The 19,281-nt window shown below is 37.7% G+C and overlaps 1 protein-coding gene across 1 annotated transcript in view; it reads left to right on the top strand.

Moving 5' to 3' along the window:
- The window catches only part of FRMD5 (FERM domain containing 5), a 313,088-nt gene that overhangs the window by 131,909 nt on the left and 161,898 nt on the right, over positions 1–19,281 (top strand). The gene's annotated exons all lie outside the window — the stretch shown is intronic.

Raw genomic sequence — 19,281 nt, 5'->3', positions numbered from 1 at the left:
CCTGAGAGACTGAATCAGAATAACTGGGCAAAAGCATGAGTAAAATCATGGTTCTTGCCTCTGGGGGGAAAAAACCCTAGGGATTATTTAATCTGGGACTCTTACTTTTAACATGAGGAAACTGTCCTGGGTCACGGGGACAAGACAGGAGCAGACTGGTTTCCAAAAGTGCTACATGATGAGAGAGCAGGTGCCCCGCACATGACCTGCTGTGTGGAAGGGGGCCCATGTCTTTCCTAGCTTGAAAAGTCAGAAGCAAGACCAATATTTGGAAGTTGGAAGAAAGATTTGAAATAAAAATAGAAGCAACAACTTAGTGATTGCACCTGCCTAAAATTGAACTAGACTGCCTTGAAAAGCAGTGAGCTGCCCATCACTAGACGTGTTCAAGCAAAGGCTGGGAATGTAGAGGTGATTCCTTCTGTGCAGGAAGGGTTGGGTTCCACTAGTTCGTTATTGCAGCAACTTTTAATTGCAAATAAGAACTAACATTTATTGAGTACTTATGGAGTGCTGTGCTGAAGTAGCGTATATGTATTACCTCTTTGGTTCTTAAAATACATGAGGAGGCCGAGACCCAGAGGACCACTTGTTTTTTTTTGCCTATGGTCATGTGTTAGTACCTGGTGAGGTGGGACTCAAATCCAGGGCGATCTGCCTCCAGAGGCAGTTTTGCTAATTTCTGTGCCGCAGCTGACCCTTAACTGCAGTTCTCTGACTCACATAAATATGTATTAGATCCATTTAGGTCCTTTCTTTCATGACTTAAAACATTTCTGAACAGAAGGAGTCTCTCAGTAAGAGAGCCGAGCTTGCATTTGGGGGTCTGGTTTCTTGTGGGATTTAGGTGTCATGAATGTGCCCTGCAAGCCTGTGTGCATTCATGGTCCTTGATAATAAATCCTCTGGAAATAGACAGCCATATGCAATTTCTGAGCCATTTCAGGAATGGTCAACATGATATTAAACTACCTGTTTATCGTTAAGAGAACTCTTGTTCCAGAATCTACTCACTTTATATATATATTTTAAAATTTCTCCTTGGTAGGTGTTCCAGTCCCTGTATTATAAATGTGAAAATTGTATGTAAATTTTGATCTACCTGCAGCCCAAACCGAACTATTTTTTAATTGAACTTTTTATTTTGACACAGTTGTAGATTCACATGCAGTTTTAAAAAAAATAATAAGAGATATCCAATGTACTCTCTACCCAGTTTACCCACAGTAGTAGCTTGCAAACCTATTGCACAGTATCACAAGGAGGGTATTGACGTGGATATAGTCAAGATAGAGAATGTTTCCATTACCTCAGGGATCCCTCTTACTGTACTTTGCTCTCTTTCACCCTCCTATCCCTTGCTCTGACAACCACTAATCTATTCTTCACTTCTATACTTCTTGTTATTTTAAGAATCTCATATAAGTGAAATCATACCATATATAACATTTTGGGGTTGTTTCTCTTCATTCAGCATAAATTCCTTGGAGATTCGTCCAGGTTGGTGCAGGGTAACAGTAGTTTTCTTTTTATTGCCCAGAAATATCCATGGTATAACTCAGATTGTTTAACCGTTACCTGTTAAAGGACATCTGGGTTGTTTCCAGTTTTCGATTACTGAATAAGGCTGTTATAAACATTTGAGTAAACTTTTTTTTTTAATTTCTCTGAGATAAATGTCTGTGAGTGCAATTGCTAGGTTATATGATAGGTTGGTATTTTGTTTTATAAGAAACTGCCCAACTGTTTATTACAGTGACTGTACCATTTTATAATCCTATCAACCAAGTATAAATAGCCCCGTTCTTTGCATCCTCGCCAGCATTGGGTGTTGTCATTATTATTTATTTTATTCTAAGAGATGTATAGTGATAGCTCATTGTGGTTTTAATTTACATTTCCCTCGTGGCTAATGACGGTGAAAATCCTTTCATATGCTTATTTGCCACATGTATATTCTCTTCAGTGAAATGCCTGTTCTTCCCTCTCCTCCATTTCCTGATTGGATTGTTTGCATTTTTTACAGTTTGGTTTGAAAGACCCCGAGTTTCTATAGAGATTTCCATGTCAACAAAGTGCTCTTCATTCCTTCTGTCATACCTGCCTTGCCAATTCCCTGCTCAGGGTAACTCCCGTAGTCTGACTTGTGTGACTTTTTAGAGCCTAGAAAAGTCACGATTCCATTCTGAAGAGATGTACAACAAAATACAGGTCGTCTGAATTGACAGCTTCCTAACAATCTTTTTTCTTAGACACAAGTCACATGTCATAAAATTCACTTGTTTAAATTGTACAAATCATTGATTTCTAGTATATCCCCAAAGTTGTACAAACATTATGCTGTGTAATTCCAGAATATTTTCATCACTACAAGAAAGAAACCTTGTTCCTATTACAGTCGCTCTGAATTCCCCTATTCTCCCATCCCTCCAGTTCCTGGAAACCACTAATCTTACTATCTGTCCCTGTGGATTTACCTATTCCGAAATCAGTCATACAATACGTGCCCTTTGTGTCTAGCCTCTCTCAATTAACATAATGTTTTCAAGGTTCATCCATGTTGTACCTGATATCAGTATGTCATTCCTTTTTATGACGGAATAATACTCTGTTATATGGCTATCCCACATTTTGTTTAGCCATTAGTCAGTTAGTATTTCTACTCTTTGTCTATTATGAAGAATGCTGCTATGGATATTGTGTATAAATTTTTGTGTGGATATACATTTTCACTTCTTTTGAGATATACCTAGGAATGAAATTGCTATGTCATATGGTAATTCTTATGTTTAACTGTTTGAGAAAATGCCAGACTTTCTCAGAGTGGCTGCACCATTTGACATTTCCACCAGCAGTATATTTCTCTTCACCTTCACCAATACTTGTTATTTTTATTACAGCTGTTTTTAAAAATTTTAAATTTATTTATTTGTTCATTGAAGGATAATTGCTTTACAGAATTGTGTTGGTTTCTGCCAAACATCAACATGAATCTATGATCATTCTAATGGGTGTGAGATGATACCATTGTGATTTGCATTTCCCTAATGACTAATGATGTTGAATATTTTTACATGTTCTGGTTGGATATTTGTATTATTTTGGAGAAATGTCTATTCACATCCTTTGACCATTTTTAACTTGTTGAATTGTAAAAGTTTTATATTTATATTCTGGATGCTAGACCTTTATCAGCAGATTTACAAAGATTTTCTCCCATTCTGTAGCTTGTCTTTTCACTTTCTTAATGATGTTCCTTGGAATCACAAAGGTTGTTATTTTTAATAAGCTCATTTTAACTATTTCTCCTTTGGTTGCTTTTGTGCCTTAAGCAATTTTTAAACGGTGTTCTTTTACTCTTTATTATGCCCACTTTGATCTTTTCCAAGTGCCCCCCATTGACAGTAAAAACTTAGTCTCCTCCTAGTTCCTTTAGTAGATGCAGATAAACTTGCCTCCGACTTTCTGAGAAGGCTGTGATTACTTGCCATAAATTCCCCAGCTTCCTTGGTCCCAACTTCATAAGTTTCTTCTTTTCATTCTCCCTCCTCTTGTCACATTCTCTTTTGGAGAGAAAAGTTTTGCTTTTCCTTTTTAAGATGAACACCTCCATCTGGGCTATTTATTTCATCCCCTCTGCTTAGCCTTTGATTCAATGACTGGCCTTTCTCTCCCTTCTAGCATCAATAATCTCTCCTCTACTCTTCTTTCTTTTCTCCCTTCATATAACCTCAGCTCTCTGTTTCCCCTTTAAAGAAAAATAGGAAGGGGAACATTCCCAAGTTTTATTTTTCCTTAAACCTAACAACCTCTTTGGCTTTTCCTTTTCATCTTGAAGGAGCTGTCTCGCCTCATCTGAAATATTGCAGTAACCTTTTCAGTGGTCTCCAAGTCCCGAGTCTCCCACTTTGACACATTGTACACACTTTCCATCATATAAATCTTCCCAAAATGAAGTTCGTCTCACCTAACTCTCCAGTCTAAAAACTTTTGATGACTCATTTAATACCGAGTTATCCCCAGGACTCCTCAGACTAATTTAATTCAGAGTCTTTGTAATATCCTGTCAACCCTGCCCTGAACATAGCTCTTTAGTTTCCTGTCTAGAGTCTGCTCTTCAGAATGCCTGTTTTCCTGACTCTTCTATGAAAATTGTCTTTACTAGAATGCCTATCTTTTTTCAACATCTCCTCCCCCTTCCACCAGAGGGCACTCTATAATCTTTAAATCCCTACCACATTGCAAAGTTCAATGTGGCCCTTATTACTTGCTGTATAGCACATGGAACTCTGCTCAATGTTATGTAACAGCCTGGATGGGAGGGGGGTTTGGGGAAGAACAGATACATGTAAATGTATGGCTGAGTCCCTTCGCTGTAACTATCACAACATTGTTAATCGGCTATACCCCAAAACAAAATAAAAAATGTTTTAAAAAATGGATTGTAAGCTCTCTGAAGGCAGAAACCAGTAGCTTGTCTACCTTTGGATCTTCTCTAGTAACCAGACAGAGCTTTCGAACTAGTAGGTACTCAGTAAGTATCTCTTGACCTAATGAAATTTGAGTTGAAAACAAAAACCAGGGCCATCCACATCCTTGGAGAAAAATCTGGAAAAGATAAGGCAGAAAACATGAGGTAGACAGGGACTGGTGAAGCCGAGCAGGTAATTTATGCTTTAGCTTTACAGTGACTCAGAGTACAAACTCAAAACCTCATTTTTCTGAGTGTCAGTTTTAAAACTAATCATTGCTTAGCAGATGTATGCTTTATTTTCAAAACCCCAAGGGTAAAATACACATGCATGCAAACACACACACACACACGTATACAGTGGAACCAGTTGAGTAGAGAATGATATAGAGTCACCTTATGTGACAAACTGAATCATCTGTTCAGAAACATGGCCCTGAATTGTTATGAAGGATGTCATGGTCACTTCTCGATTATGGAGAAAGGAAGTAGTGATTTGCAGGAACTTTGTAACCTATAAAGTAATATATATAAATTTACCTTTAAAAGTTTAAAAGTATTTCCTGCAAAGTGTGGTTCAGTTTTATATGCTACTAGTTGGTGGGTAGTGGTGGTCTCTCAACTGCCTTCTGAAGCAACTCTTAATGAATTTGTGGGTCATGAAATCAATATGATCAAAATCAGTGTGTACTCAAGGATAAACCTAATTTCAAATTTTTATACTGAAAAACTTTTAGGTCAACCCATACACTAGAATGTATTCACACCTCTTTTATATGCAGAGTATTAGGTTTCTGATAGTATCTATTAGGTATTCCAATAAGGTAAATTGATTAAATATTTCCCTGTTTGGATAGGATAACTGAGAATTTATTTTGTCTACATTTTTAGGGCTGAATAGGAATGTGATGCTCTTCTTACTTTATCTTTTTGGAATATTCAAATTTGTTTCTAAATAGTAAGCTATTGAAATCCAGGAAACTGTTTCTTTCTTTTTTTTTTTTTTTGGTAACCTTTTCCCTAACAGAACTCCTTCGGTATTGCCGTTAGTCAATAATACTAATCATGACAGTCCCTTTTATCTGTTGAGTGCTTGCTAAGGGGTGACACTTTCCTAAACAATGTGTACCTATTATTCCTTTTAATTCTCGTAGCAAGTTTGTGAGATGCTTTCCTCTCTTTTCAAAGGAGAAAATGCTGCTTCAATAGTTGGCTCAAGGTCACACATTACATAGGTGGCTGAGCCAAGACTGGAACCCAGGCAGTCTGACTCCAGGGTCTGTGCTTCCAACCACCACACCATTTTCTGCAATAAATATGTATTCACAGTGATGCTAATTAGAACCAAGCTGTGCACATCGCATATGTGCAGTGACATCCTGTCTATGTTTTTGTTGTGTAATGTACCCAGGATACTATGAGCCCACAGCTGGTGTCCATTAATGATAATGGTGTGGGAATTCAAAAATAATTTCCAGAGCATCCTGGGTACAAGGCATTACATAATTTTCATTATTCAGTGATCTTTAAATTCTGGGGCTTAAAATATATTTGTTATTTGGAGACCCAAAATAGTTCTTTTTTTAAAAGTTGGATTTGAGATGGAAGTAATGGTGCAGTATGCTATTTCAGTTTTACTTCTTCTAAGCTGTTTATCTACTTATGCCTCTCTGAAGGGAGAGGTAAAGGCAATTTTCAGATTTTCTTTATATCAAACTTACTGGATGGGAGAAAAATAAATATAAGTTTTAAAACTTCTTAAGGAACCTTTGCTTTATCTTCAGGTAAAAGTACTATCCAATTTTCTACCACTACTTCTAAATACATTATAAGTATCTGGATAGGAAATAATAAGTAGCAATTAAAAAGAATGAGCTAAAACATCAATAAATAAATAAATAAAATAAAAAGAACAAGCTAAATAGATATGTTCTCACAAGGAAGGATGTGCAGAATATAATTTACTAGTGTAAAAAGAGCAAGTCCCAGAAACATGTTCAATATTTTTCACCTTAAGAACCTATTAATATATAGAAAGTATATTTGTAAATGTATAGAAAATTATTTGGAATCATATACACCAAGCTGTCAACTATGGTTAACTCGAGGAAAAAGACTGAGATGGAGGGAAGGAATGAAGTAGGACTTTTAAATTCTATATATTTCTGTTTTATTTGAAATTGTATGTGCTTTTATTTCTGTTTTGGTTGCATTGGGTTTGTTTTTCTTAAAAAATAACTCTCTAAATACAAAAAAGTACAAAGATAATAAAACATACTCTCATATACCAGTCACCCAAAATAATGCTCATTTTTTTCTCATACTTTGGAAATTTTTAAAAACTAAAATTATATAGCTGAAGTCACCTATGTTCTCTTCCCAGTTCTTATTACTTTGTTTTCTTCTCTGAGGTTAACAACTAGCATCAGGATCTGGCCATGCCAATATCTTCAGGTCTAGTTAAAACATTTTTAGTACTGCAGTGGGCTCTCCATTTCTGTGGGTTTCATATCTACTCATCCTACCAGATGCAGATCAAAAACATTTTGGGAAAACAATTTTCTAGAAAATTTCAACAAGTAAAACTTGAATTTGCCTCGCTCCTACAACTATTTACATACCTTTTACTTTGTATATACATTTCTTTGTTTATCGTTTACATTGTATTAGGTATTACAAGTAACCTAGAGATGATTCAAAGTGTACAAGAGGGTATTATAGATTATATGCAAATATTATGTCATTTTATACAAGGAAAATGAACTTCCACAGATTTTGGTGTCCCTGTAGTCCTAGAATCAATCCCCCACAGATACTGAGGGAGAAATATATATTGTATCCAGTAATGTGAATATATCACAATTCATGTCACCTTCCACAGAAAGATATTAGGGCTGCTCCCCTCATTTTTTCATCTCCTATGGATGGTTCTTCAATGGACATTCTTTATGTACCTGTCTTTTTATGTACCCGTGTGAGAGGTTTTCTAGGTCAGGGCTTCCCAAACTTTTTGTCTGTCAAGTCAAAGACAGAATTTTTGCATGGCAGACTGGTAAACAGACGAGAGGTAAATGGCAGGGTCTCTGGCTAAGCCCAACCGCCATCCCAATGGCTGAAGGAGTCATTATTTAAGCACATCAGGACCATCTTGCCATATCACACCTTTTGAGAAATTCTGCTTTGGGGCCTTATCTCTCAAACTTACCTTATTTTTAAATTTTCACTGGAGTGTAGTTGATTTACACTGTTTCTGCAGTACAGCAAAGTGAATCAGTTACACATATACATATATCCACTCTTTTTTAGATTCTTTTTGCGTATAGGATATACTCATTTTCAACTTTGCTAGATACAGTTGACCCTTGAACAACTTGGGTTTTGAACCGTGGGTCCGCTTACATGTGGGGTTTTTTCAACAATGGGAAATTCCCTGATGGTCCAGGGGTTAGACTTTGTGTTTTCAAGGCCGTGGGCCTGGGTTCAATACCTGGTCAGGGAACTAAGAACCTGCAAGCCATGTGGCATAACCAAAGAGAAAATTAATAATAAAAACAAAAAGGTAACAAATACTGCAGTACTACACCAACCCCAGAATGGTGGAACCCGCAATTGTGGAACCTTGGACATAGAGGAACCATTACAGGGAGGTCTATACATTTGTCACTGTGCAGTGGGTCAGAGACCCTAACCCCCGTATTATTCAAGGATCAACTATATTGCCAAATTACTCTTCAAAACGATTATGCTTCAAAACGCCAAGCATATACAGGGATTCCCTTTATTTCTATTTTTTCACCTGCAATTAAAAATTGTCAAGCTTTTTTAACATTTGCCAGTCTGGTCTGGTGGATTTAATTTGCAGTTCTCTAGTTACTAATGAGGCTGATCATCTTTTCATGTTTACTGGCCACATGAGTTCCATCTTCCATGAATAACTTAATTTTCTTGTTGATTTGTGGTAGTTCATCACAAAGTCTGGATATTAATTCTTTGTTATATATCTTGCAAAGGATTTCTCCCAGTTTATTCCTTATCTTTCTTTCTTTTTTTCATCGAGGTATAGTAAATTGTTAGTTTCAAGTGCACCGCAAAGTGATTCAGTTATATGTGTATAGAAATTATACACACACACACATATTCTTTTGCAGACTGTTTTCCATATAGGTTGTTGCAAGATATTGAATTTAGTTCCCTGAACTGTACAGTAGGTCCTTGTTTATATTGCTTTTCTTTTTAACTTCATTTTTGATGTAAATTGATTATATAAAAATTTATACTTTTAATGTGATCAACTTTATAAGCCTTTTAAAATATGCCTTATTTAAGAAATCCATTAAGGTGTCTATGCTGAATAAAGATTTTCCTGTACTAGTTTTAAAGTTTTATACCTCAAATTTAGGCCCTTCTACCTATTTGGTATTTATTTTTGTGTAAAACATAGGGTAGAGCTCTAATTATAACACATATAATTTTGTGTGTGAGTTTGCAAATGAAAAGCCTGTTATCTCATCCATTTATTCAACAATTCATCCTTTCTCTGATTCTTTGAAATCTTTCCTCTGTCATATGCCAAGGACCATGCCTGTTTGACTGTATTATGCTTTTTCTTTTTTTTGGATTGTTGAAGATGATTTTCAAGGTCACTAAAGTGGTAGGAAAAGCTTAGAAAGTCATCCTGATACTGATATGAGGCAGTGAGTTATGCCTACATTGACAATATAATTTATCATCCTAATTCACTTTTGAGAATGAAAGTGTATTCTTAAGATAATTAAAATTACATAATTTTCAAAATATTTACTTCTTGACTGAAAATCGGTTTTATTACATTGGACTATAAGACAACCTGTTCAAAAACCATTTTCCTAAAATATTTTTTTTTCTAAAATATATAATACATATATGTTAAAATAAATTTTAAAAGCTGTGTATTGATTATCTGAACTTTCAGAAATAACAATCAAAACAGTTATTCTTGGCATACTCACTCTAAAAACTTTATCTATTAGCATGTCATTGGTCTTTTTCTGAAGAATATGTTTTAAATGACCTTATTGTTTTTAGTGTTTTTACAAAATTGCTCATGCTTGTCTTCAAAGTTGCATTGTATGGCTCATAAATGTAGCATTACTGACTCTTCTATATAAACCACAATATTATTAACTGAAAAAAATACTTCCTCTAAGGTGCTGAGATACTTGATAAACTCAGAACAAATTCTATTAAATGGAGTCTGTTTTTGTTTTTGTATTAAAGTATTTAAGTACATGAATAAAATCATGCCAATGAGTTTGACAATGTAAATGAGATGACAAATTTCTTGAGACATCCAGGAAGAAATAACTGGAGTAGCCTCATATCTTTTTAAAAAATTCAACTGATAGTTAAAAATCTTGAAACCAGGAAAAAAAATCATCTAGTCCTAGGTAGATATAGTGATAAATTTTACAGTTGTATACAAACTCTTCCTGGGTGGCTTTTTAAAGAAGAAACTGACAAACTGATGCTAAAAGTTGTATTGAAATGCATAGAGCCAGGAATAGCCAAAACAGTTTTGAGAAGGAACAGTGGAGATGGAGGTCTTATACTACTTGATTTTAAGACTTAATGTAAAGCTACAGGTAATCAAGATGATATGCTTTAGACTCAAGAATAAATGTCAATATATATACATCAGTGGAACAGAGTTCAGAGTCTAGAAATGGACCCACACAAAACAGTCATTTGATTTTCAACAAAGGTACCACGGAAAAATTGGATATCTAAGTACGATAAATAAAACCTCAACCTTATCACACTCCTTATACAAAATTAATTCAAAATGGATCATAGTCCTAAACATAAGAGCTAAAATTTCTAGGAGAGAATATAGGAGAAAATCTTCATAATGATGGGTTAGGCAGAGAATTCTTTGAAAGGACACATAAAAGGCACACATCATAAAAGGAAAAAAATTAGTAACTTGAACTCAATTAAAATTTGTAACTTTTGCCCTTTGAAATACACTGGTAAGAAAATGAAAAGACAAACCACAGGCATAGAAAGCTTTATAAAACATATGTCTGATAATGGACTTATGTCTAGAATATATCAATATCACAGATCATTAACACTATAAGCTCAGTTTTTAAAACACTTTACCAGTGGAGATATACAAATGGCCAATACCCACTTGAGAAGATCCTCAGTGTTGTTAGTCATCAGGCAAATGCACATTAAGACCACATGATACGGCAATACACACCCACTAGAATGACTATAATTAAAGATTTATAATAGCAAATGTTGTTGAGAATCTGGAGCTAATACAGTTATTGTATACTACTGGCAGGAGGGCAATGTGATACACCCTCTTTGGAAAGCAGTTTGGCCATTTCTTAGGAAGGTGAGCATACTCTAAGAATATGACTCTTCAGTCTCACTCCTAATGTATGTCTATGTAAAGATTTATATGCAAATATGCATCAGTTCAGTTCAGTGCATAGCAGCTTTATTCATGATAGCCCCCAAATGGAAATAGCCCAAATGTTTTTCAGCAGGTAAACTGCAGTAAATTCATATAGTAGAATACTACTCAGCAGTTACTAAGGCAGAAACTTCCTGATAAAGACTACAGGATGGATGAATTGCAAAAGCATTATGATAACAGAAGCCAGAAACAAAGGATCTTATACTGTACTATCCAATTTTTATGAAATTCTAGAAAAGGCAAAACCGTGGGGACACAGAACACACCAGTGGTTTCCAGGAACTGGAGAGCGGTGAAAGGATTGACTGCAAAGGATACAGGAGGACTTTCTGGAGTGTTGTGAATGCTTTATATCTTAATTGTGATGATTGTTACATGACTGTATACAGTGAGTCAAAATTCATTGAATGTATACATCAATACTATCGAGGTGCGAAATATTATTGTCAATAAACTACACCTATAGAAGTTTGAAAGTAGAAATATTTCAACCCAAATATTTTCATAAACATTGTCTCTTTGCCTCCATTCAGAATACCTTCTTAGACAAATATTATTACAAAACAAATAAGCTGTATCTATGATTCTTAAAGTTCAATTTAGAGGCTGTGAAACTATATGCTTTTTCAGTTTTATTCTATTCTAGTGCAGAACATAAATTCATCCAATTAAAATTAGGTGTACCAGCTAAAGATTCTCCCCACAAGTTGAGATTTTTCAAAACACACTTGAGAACAAACTTCCATTATTGGGATTAACTAATTTTCTGTCCAGAATTGAAATGAATGAAAATAATTTCACTATTGAAAATGAGCAGAATTAATTTAGAATAGTCATTGATCTAACTGAAAGGTCATGCATCACAGAATATTATATATCTTCTATATTTTCTGCAGCTGCACTTAGTTTTTTCAGGCACAAGTTTTTTTTTCTTTGTTTTTACAACAGCTACTAACTTATTGGCTAGAAGCTGGTGGCTTGGCTTCCCTGGTGGCTCAGATGGTAAAGAATCTTTCTTTGATGCAGGAAACCTGGGTTTGATCCCTGAGTTGGGAACACCTCAGGTGATTTTGGGCTCCAAAATCACTACAGATGGTGACTGCAGCCATGAAATTAAAAGACACTTGCTCCTTGGAGAATAACTATGACCAACCTAGACATCATATTAAAAAGCAGAGACATTACTTTGCCAACAAAGGTCCATCTAGTCAAAGCTATGATTTTTCCAGTGGTCATGTATTGATGTGAGAATTGGACTATAGGGAAAGCTGAGCGCCAAAGAATTGATGCCTTTGATCTGTGGTGTTGGAGAAGACTCTTGAGAGTCCCTTGGACTGCAAGGAGATCCAACCAGTCCGTCATAAAGGAAATCAGTCCTGAGTATTCATTGGAAGGACTGATGCTGAGGCTGAAACGCCAATACTTTGGCCACCTTATGCAAAGAACTGACTTATTGGAAAAGACCCTGATGCTGGGAAAGATTGAAGGCAGGAGGAGAAGGGAGTGACAGAGGGTAAGATGGTTGGATGGTATCACTGACTCGATGGACTTGAGTTTGAATCAGCTCCAGGAGTTGGTGGTGGATAGGGAAGCCTGGCGTGTTGCAGTCCATGGAGTTGCAAAGAGTCAGACATGACTGAGCGACTGAATTGAACTGAATGTACAGAGTGGTGACTGATTAACAATACTATATTATATACTTAAAAGTTGTTAAAGATAACTAATTGCATGCACATGTAATTGTGTGGGGAATGGATGTATTAACTAACTTTATTATGGTAATCATTTAACTGTGCATATACATATAAACACACACATATATATGTATATATATTTTAGAAATCTTCACAATGTACACCCTAAACTGATAAATAAATGTTCTATGTCAGTAATATCTCAGTAAAGCTGGGGAGGGGGAAGACCACCCAGATTTGAAATGTTCTTATGAAATAACTTAAAGGTGTATGCATGTTATCAGCATGACTTACTACTGGTGATGTAAAACTTGTCACCTGACCAAAGCAGTGTTTGCCAGATTTCTACACCGTGAAGTAACTTATCCTTCCCCGTCCACCAGCCCTCCCCCGACCCCCACCCCAGTCTACCACTACTATTTGTCATCCTTCTTTGGAACCAAGTCACTCACTAAGTCCAGCTCACACTCAAGAGAGAGGAGGGAAGAATTAAGCTCTACCTCCTGCAGTGGGCGGGGGCGCGGGGTGCAGGGGGGTGGCAGTGTCTCTGTAAATTATTTGGAGTTCTTTTATAAGGAGGACTTATCTTCTCTCTCCCATTTATTTATTTATCTATTTATGTCAGTATCAGCTCAGGCCTATTTATATTCTACTTTGTGTTGTAAACCAAACTATGTTATTTATTTTATTGCTCTGATTGTTTGAGCTTTAGTCATTCTTTTGGGTTGGCTCTAAATTCCTTTGACACGCCCCTGTCCTTTTGTTTTTTTAAGTACTTCCTTACCTTATGGTACTGCTATTTGCTCTGGGCTTATCTTGCGTTTTTGCCCCAGCCTTAGAATCATTTATTTACCCAAGGAACTCTGGTTTCTTTTATCATAGAATGGTGTTTGAAAACCAAGATCTGGGCCCTAGGTGTGCTTACTGTAGGAGAGTGTGGCTGCTCCTAGGGTCTCTCAGCAAACAGAGCTAGGAAACGTCTAAGACATATATATTATTATTCTGTATCTATCTTCATGTATATTAAGCTGAACATGAGTTTATATTCATGTTTTTGACTCTAATATTTATAATATTTTTAACTCTTTTTTTTTTTTTTTAACTCTTAACTTAGTACTACATGGCTTACTTTGGCCTGCCTCCCTTGCGTCCTTTCTGATAGTAGGAAACCTGAATCCCACCATCCACCATTCATTTACTTATTCACTCGACTCCTCTGTATGTGCGGCTACTAACTTTGGAAGTAAATGCCAATATTTCTTCATAAAGGTCATATCTTCTAGTTTTAGTTTGGGCAGTGATATCTCTACCCGCCACCTCTGGTAGATGCAAGATGTCAACAAATATTTTGTGTAGGGTGCCTGCTCATAATCCACTTACTTGAGAAAGGAATTTGGGACTTAATTTTTCATTAAGCATGCACATTTTAAAAGCTTATTGTTGCTGAAATGAAAAATGAAAAATTTTGCAAAATATTGCAAAATGAAAAAGCACCCCCAAACAGTAAAATACAGTCTTTGTTTACTCCAGGAAAATTAATGACATAAGCACTGTAGAAGGAATGCTCTACTGTTTAAATACTTCACAATGGGACTTAGACTGTGTTTTCTTCACATATATCTAGCCTGTTGCTTATTATATTTCCCACTGACCCTGGAAGCCTGGCAACTTTGTGTATCTCATAACACATGGATGGCATGGGTTACAGAGTGATTGGCTTGTGTAGCAGGTGGATGGCAGTGGGCAGCAGCATCAAATACTTCTCCTGTGACTGTCAAGACAGGACGGGATGAATTGTGCCTAGCCACTGTGTTCCTGCACATTTCATTTTACCAGCAGGCACCTTGCATGATGTCTCTGAAAGGGCAGTGCTAGTTGTTTGTATCAGGAAACGATGGTGCAAAATGATTGCTGATCACCTTGCAGATTAAACAACATACAGAAAATGTATCTTACCACTTGACAAGACCATGGAAGAGGCTGCAGAGTTCAAAACAAAGAGCCTACTACACCTGTCACAGCCTATCCAAGCTTATTTTATTGTGGCGAAAAAATAATACTTTTTGAAAAGTAGATACTCTGAATCAAATATCAGACTCTATGGAATTCCCTGATGGCAGGTGTAAACTGGAGTGGGGGACAGCCGGGATGAATGATCACACATTTAGGACCTAACAGAAGTCTTAGACGCGTCAGAGTACAGGGGATAATGATAACACTCTACAAAGGGTGAGTCTAATAGTGGCAGACCATGGGCACTCTTGACTGCTTTTTATCTTGGTGAAGCCTGGGATTACCCCACAACTTCTCTTTAGGACTGAGCCTCTGGGAGCAACCCAGGGGCATTACAGTGTGCCTTCTTAGATCCCAAACTGATATTACAAACTCTCTCAAATGGCTTGAAACCTGTCCCAAAAATCTGCCCCTAGATTTTGACTGCGGGGGAGTCAGAGTTAAGTCACTGTGATGTTGAGAGAAGCTGGCATGTTTGGGAGTTGCGAGAAAAGAGCACTATGATAAAATCACATTTGTAAAGCGCATGGGGGAGCGAGGTGAGAGATGTGGGATTTCCCCATTGATGTATCTTTGAGTCAAGAGCTGACAATGTGGGAGGATACTGTTGAACTCATCTGAGCTAATCAAAAGCAGTAGCTAGTACATAGTGAGAGCTTCAGTTGTTAAATGCAGGGAAGAGTGCAGTAGTTTGGAAAGTTATATTACATGCAAGAGAGGATGTCCAAGAACTATGGATGATAGAAACATCAGTTTCTTCCTTCACTGAGCTTATATTTTTAAAGAGATGTAAAATGTTTTCACATAGGAGCCTGTCTCATCTACTCTCTAGAGCACAGGCTCTTAGATGTGTTCTGAGATTCAGATTTGGAGAATAAGTTAGTATTTCAGGATTTTTTTGTTCTAATTTTGTGTAGTTACATGTCTTCCGACCTTGGCTTTTTTTAGATCAGCCTCATAGAATGTGTGCATGTTAAGCCACGTCAGTCGTTTTCTCCTCTTTGCGACGCTGTGGACTGCAGCCCGCCAGGCTCCTCTGTCCATGGAATTTTCCAGGCAGAAATACTGGAGTGGGTTCCCATTTCCTACTTCTTTTCCTTCTCCTCATAGAATGATCGTTTCTATCTTCTTATTCTGTTATGGAATGAAATTTCTGTTGTGCCAGGTCATTAGGGAATAAGCAATTCGGGGCCTAAAAAATAAGTTTGCTGTATAGTTGAGGATTTGATGATGTATGTCCCCAATTTTTTACTTTAATTTTGAATGAAATTGTTTCTGAGAGGTGCCTTTTTAAACAGAGAGGTTTTTTGGCCAAAAGGTATGTGGGATCTTAGTTCCTTGGCCAGGGAGCACAGAGTTTTAACCGCTGGACCACCAGGGAAGTCCCTAAACAGGAAGTGTTTATCTTGACTTGATCTCTTCTTGACTCAGGGTCATGTTTAGGAATGTCAGTGTTTTGTGCTGTGCGTATCTATGGGGCATGGGACATGGAGCTGATTTATTTAGTCTGCAGCTACAAAAGCTCTGTGGGCTTCCCAGGTGGGCCTTAGTGGTAAAGAATCCATCTGCCAAGCAGGAGACATGGGTTGGGAAGATGCCCTGGCAACCCACTCTAGCATTCTTGCCTGGGAAATGCCATGGACAGAGGAACCCAGCGGACTACAGTCCATGGGGGTCGCATAAGAGTCAGACATGACTTAGCAACTTAACAACAGAGCTCTGGCTATGAACAGCCCCTTTTCCCCAGGGCCCCTTGAACTGCCGTGGTTGACAGGCTTCTGGGTGGATGTGTGTGTCCTTAGGATTTTTTTGCTTTCTCTTTCTCCCCTGCCTTTCCGGGCTGTTGGTGAGCTGGTAACTCTTTGTTGGCTTAGACTGTAGAATGAATTTCGTTTGGGCCTCTTTCTGCAACTGGCTTTCTTCTGTGCCAATGTCTGCCACTTGCAACCTTGCCACCTAATCTGTCATTGTTTGCCATCTCTGCTTCTGCTTCCAGTCTCTGTAGCTATCTGACAGCTCTTTTCCCCTTCACTTCTTATCTTTTCCTGTCCTTTCTCTTCTCCTTTGTGCTCATGGACATTGTCAGTAAATCAGAGAAAGGCTTTCCCTACAAATAGCCATCTGATCAGCCTGCAGCTCTTTAGCACTTTGGCCTGTTTTTATAGCCTAGTTTTTGTAGCCTCTGAACCTTAAATACGTTAAGAAAAGAAGATGCTTCTGAACTTGAAGCCATGGACTTATCAATTGACTTGTCTCCATATAAATGAAATTTTATTCTATATCTTGCAAAGTGTGGTCATCCTAGAGTGTACCTTTTGTTTTAAAAAGGTAGACTAATTTAATGTTCATGTTTCTTAACCCTTCTTGAATGGATCCCATTATTTGTTTAATTTTTCAAAGTATGGCAGCATATTGGATTGATATTCTCAAATGTTTGAGGCCCAGAGAAAAGACCCGCTCTCCCATTGGAGTCTTGCTAAACCTTCCTAGTGTCTGTTCAGACTCTATCACAGCATTTATTCACCTGGCCTCACAGTATGCATGTTCTCTCTTAGCATGTTAGGGGCTCTTTGAAGAGGAGAGAATGGGTATATACTGGTGTCATTTTTTAATTTTCTGCTTTACTACTGCTCTTAAAACAGTACCTTGTATCTAATAGCTGTCCCCAAACTGTTCTGTTGACATGAATAACCCACTCTGCCTCCCAGGTGCCTTTTGTAGTTTGAGCCTGAGGCTAGCTGAGGGCATCTCCCACTTGGGTCATTTCACACTTGCTCACACTGAATCTCCTCTGCCAGTTGCCCAAATTCCTAAATTCTTCCTACACTCTATCTCCAAAGAGTCTGGCTATTTTGCTGCTTAGGGGAACTTAGTGTCAAACAGAAACCAGAAAAAGTTACTCTGTACATCCTCTTCTACAGCCTTTTTTAAGATATAAATAAGTTCTTTACAGATCTCTGTCCTTAGGGATAAATGCTCATTTGTTCTTCACACAATTTTTTTTGTCTCTGAGCCAATGCACTCCCCACAATAAAACAGGCCCACTACTTTTTAAATAGCCTTATTGAGGTATAGTTCACATAGTATACAGTTCACACATTTAGAGTAAATAATTCAGTGTTTTTTAGTATATTCACAGACTTGTGCAACCATCCCCATAAACTAATTTTAGGATATTTTCATCATCTCCAAAAGAAATCCCGTGCCCATTATTAGTCATTCTCCATTTCCCCAGTTTCCAGTTCTAGGTGATCAAGAATCTACTTTCTGTCTCTACAGACTTGCCTATGCCAGACATTTCATGTAAATGGAATCATAGTATATGTGGTCTTTTGTGACTGACTTTTTTCACTTGATACTACTGATTTTTAAAAAGACTTGTGTTTATAACTTTCCACAAAACAGATGTGGTCTTAGAACACTCATAACTCCTTCTGTGGCCTCCTTTTATTGGATTTGTGATATTTGGTTAAGTTGCAAAATATACTGTCACACATCAAATAACACTGACTGCTGATGGTATTGAAAATGGCCCTGTTTCAGAGCCAAGAGAATTTTGCACAAGATTCAGTTAAAGTTATATTTCATCAGTCTGCTTCACACTATTGCTGTGATCAAATGAAATGGGATACAGTAGGACTCAGTGGTTTTCACACTGACCCGTGTTCTAGTGGGTTATTTGAGGCTTTGGACTGTATAATCCTAAGGATCATAAAGCTTTGGAGCTGGACGTGACCCAGCAGTCACGGTTTAATCTCTTTCTCTGACTCCTATCCCATTTCACAGGTCTCAGAATGTTACAGATCTCAGAAGGTCAACTAGTTAATTAATAGAGCCTGTTACAGCAAGATTAGAACCTGTGTATCTCAGTTACTAATCCAAGGTTCTTTCTTTTACTTGTTTTTGGCCTGACTGCTGTTTTAGCCTGGGTTCTCTAGAAGCCAGAGCCTGAGGGCAGGGGTTCAGTGAAGATTTACTGGGAGGTACAATCCCAGAGCAGTGAGAGTAAGAGAAAAGCAATGAGAAGGGAGACGCTTTGAGAAACAAAGGGATTGGATTGCGCTGTGTCAGGATGAGCCTCAAAGGGATTACACTGGTTGATCAGCAGGTGCGTATGCTCGACCTTATGTGGTGTCTCCAGACAGGATAGATGGACAGTTCGTGGGAGCAGGGAGCGAGAGGGTGTGTATCTGCCTGGACCCTTTCTGCTGTTGTTTCTGATTATCAGAGGTCACCTTGTGGTGAGTTAATTCACGGTTCCGAACTGTGTCATCCTGCCTCACTGAAAATCACTTGGAAAGCCAGATTCCATGCCTCAGGTAGAATTTTATCCAAGTTCGAAAGTGGTAGGAGAATCTAGAAACTCAGTGTACATGGCTGGTTAGCAGTCAACGGGGAGGATCTTCTGTCCCCAGCAGCATCCCTGCTTGGCTTCAGGGACAATGAGCCAGTGGTCTGGAGGGGAATTGAGGAGGTACAGAAGCTAGTGGCTCAGTTGGTAAAGAATCTGCCTGCAATGCAGGAGACCTAGGTTTGATCCCTGGGTCAGGAAGATTCCCTGGAGAAGGGAATGGCAACCCACTCCAGTATTCTTGCCTGAAGAATCCCATGGACAGAGGAGCCCGGCGGGCTAC

This window comes from Cervus elaphus, chromosome 13 (genome assembly GCF_910594005.1).
Source record: "Cervus elaphus chromosome 13, mCerEla1.1, whole genome shotgun sequence".
Lineage (NCBI taxonomy): Eukaryota > Metazoa > Chordata > Mammalia > Artiodactyla > Cervidae > Cervus > Cervus elaphus.
This window is presented reverse-complemented; position numbering and strand designations above follow the sequence as displayed.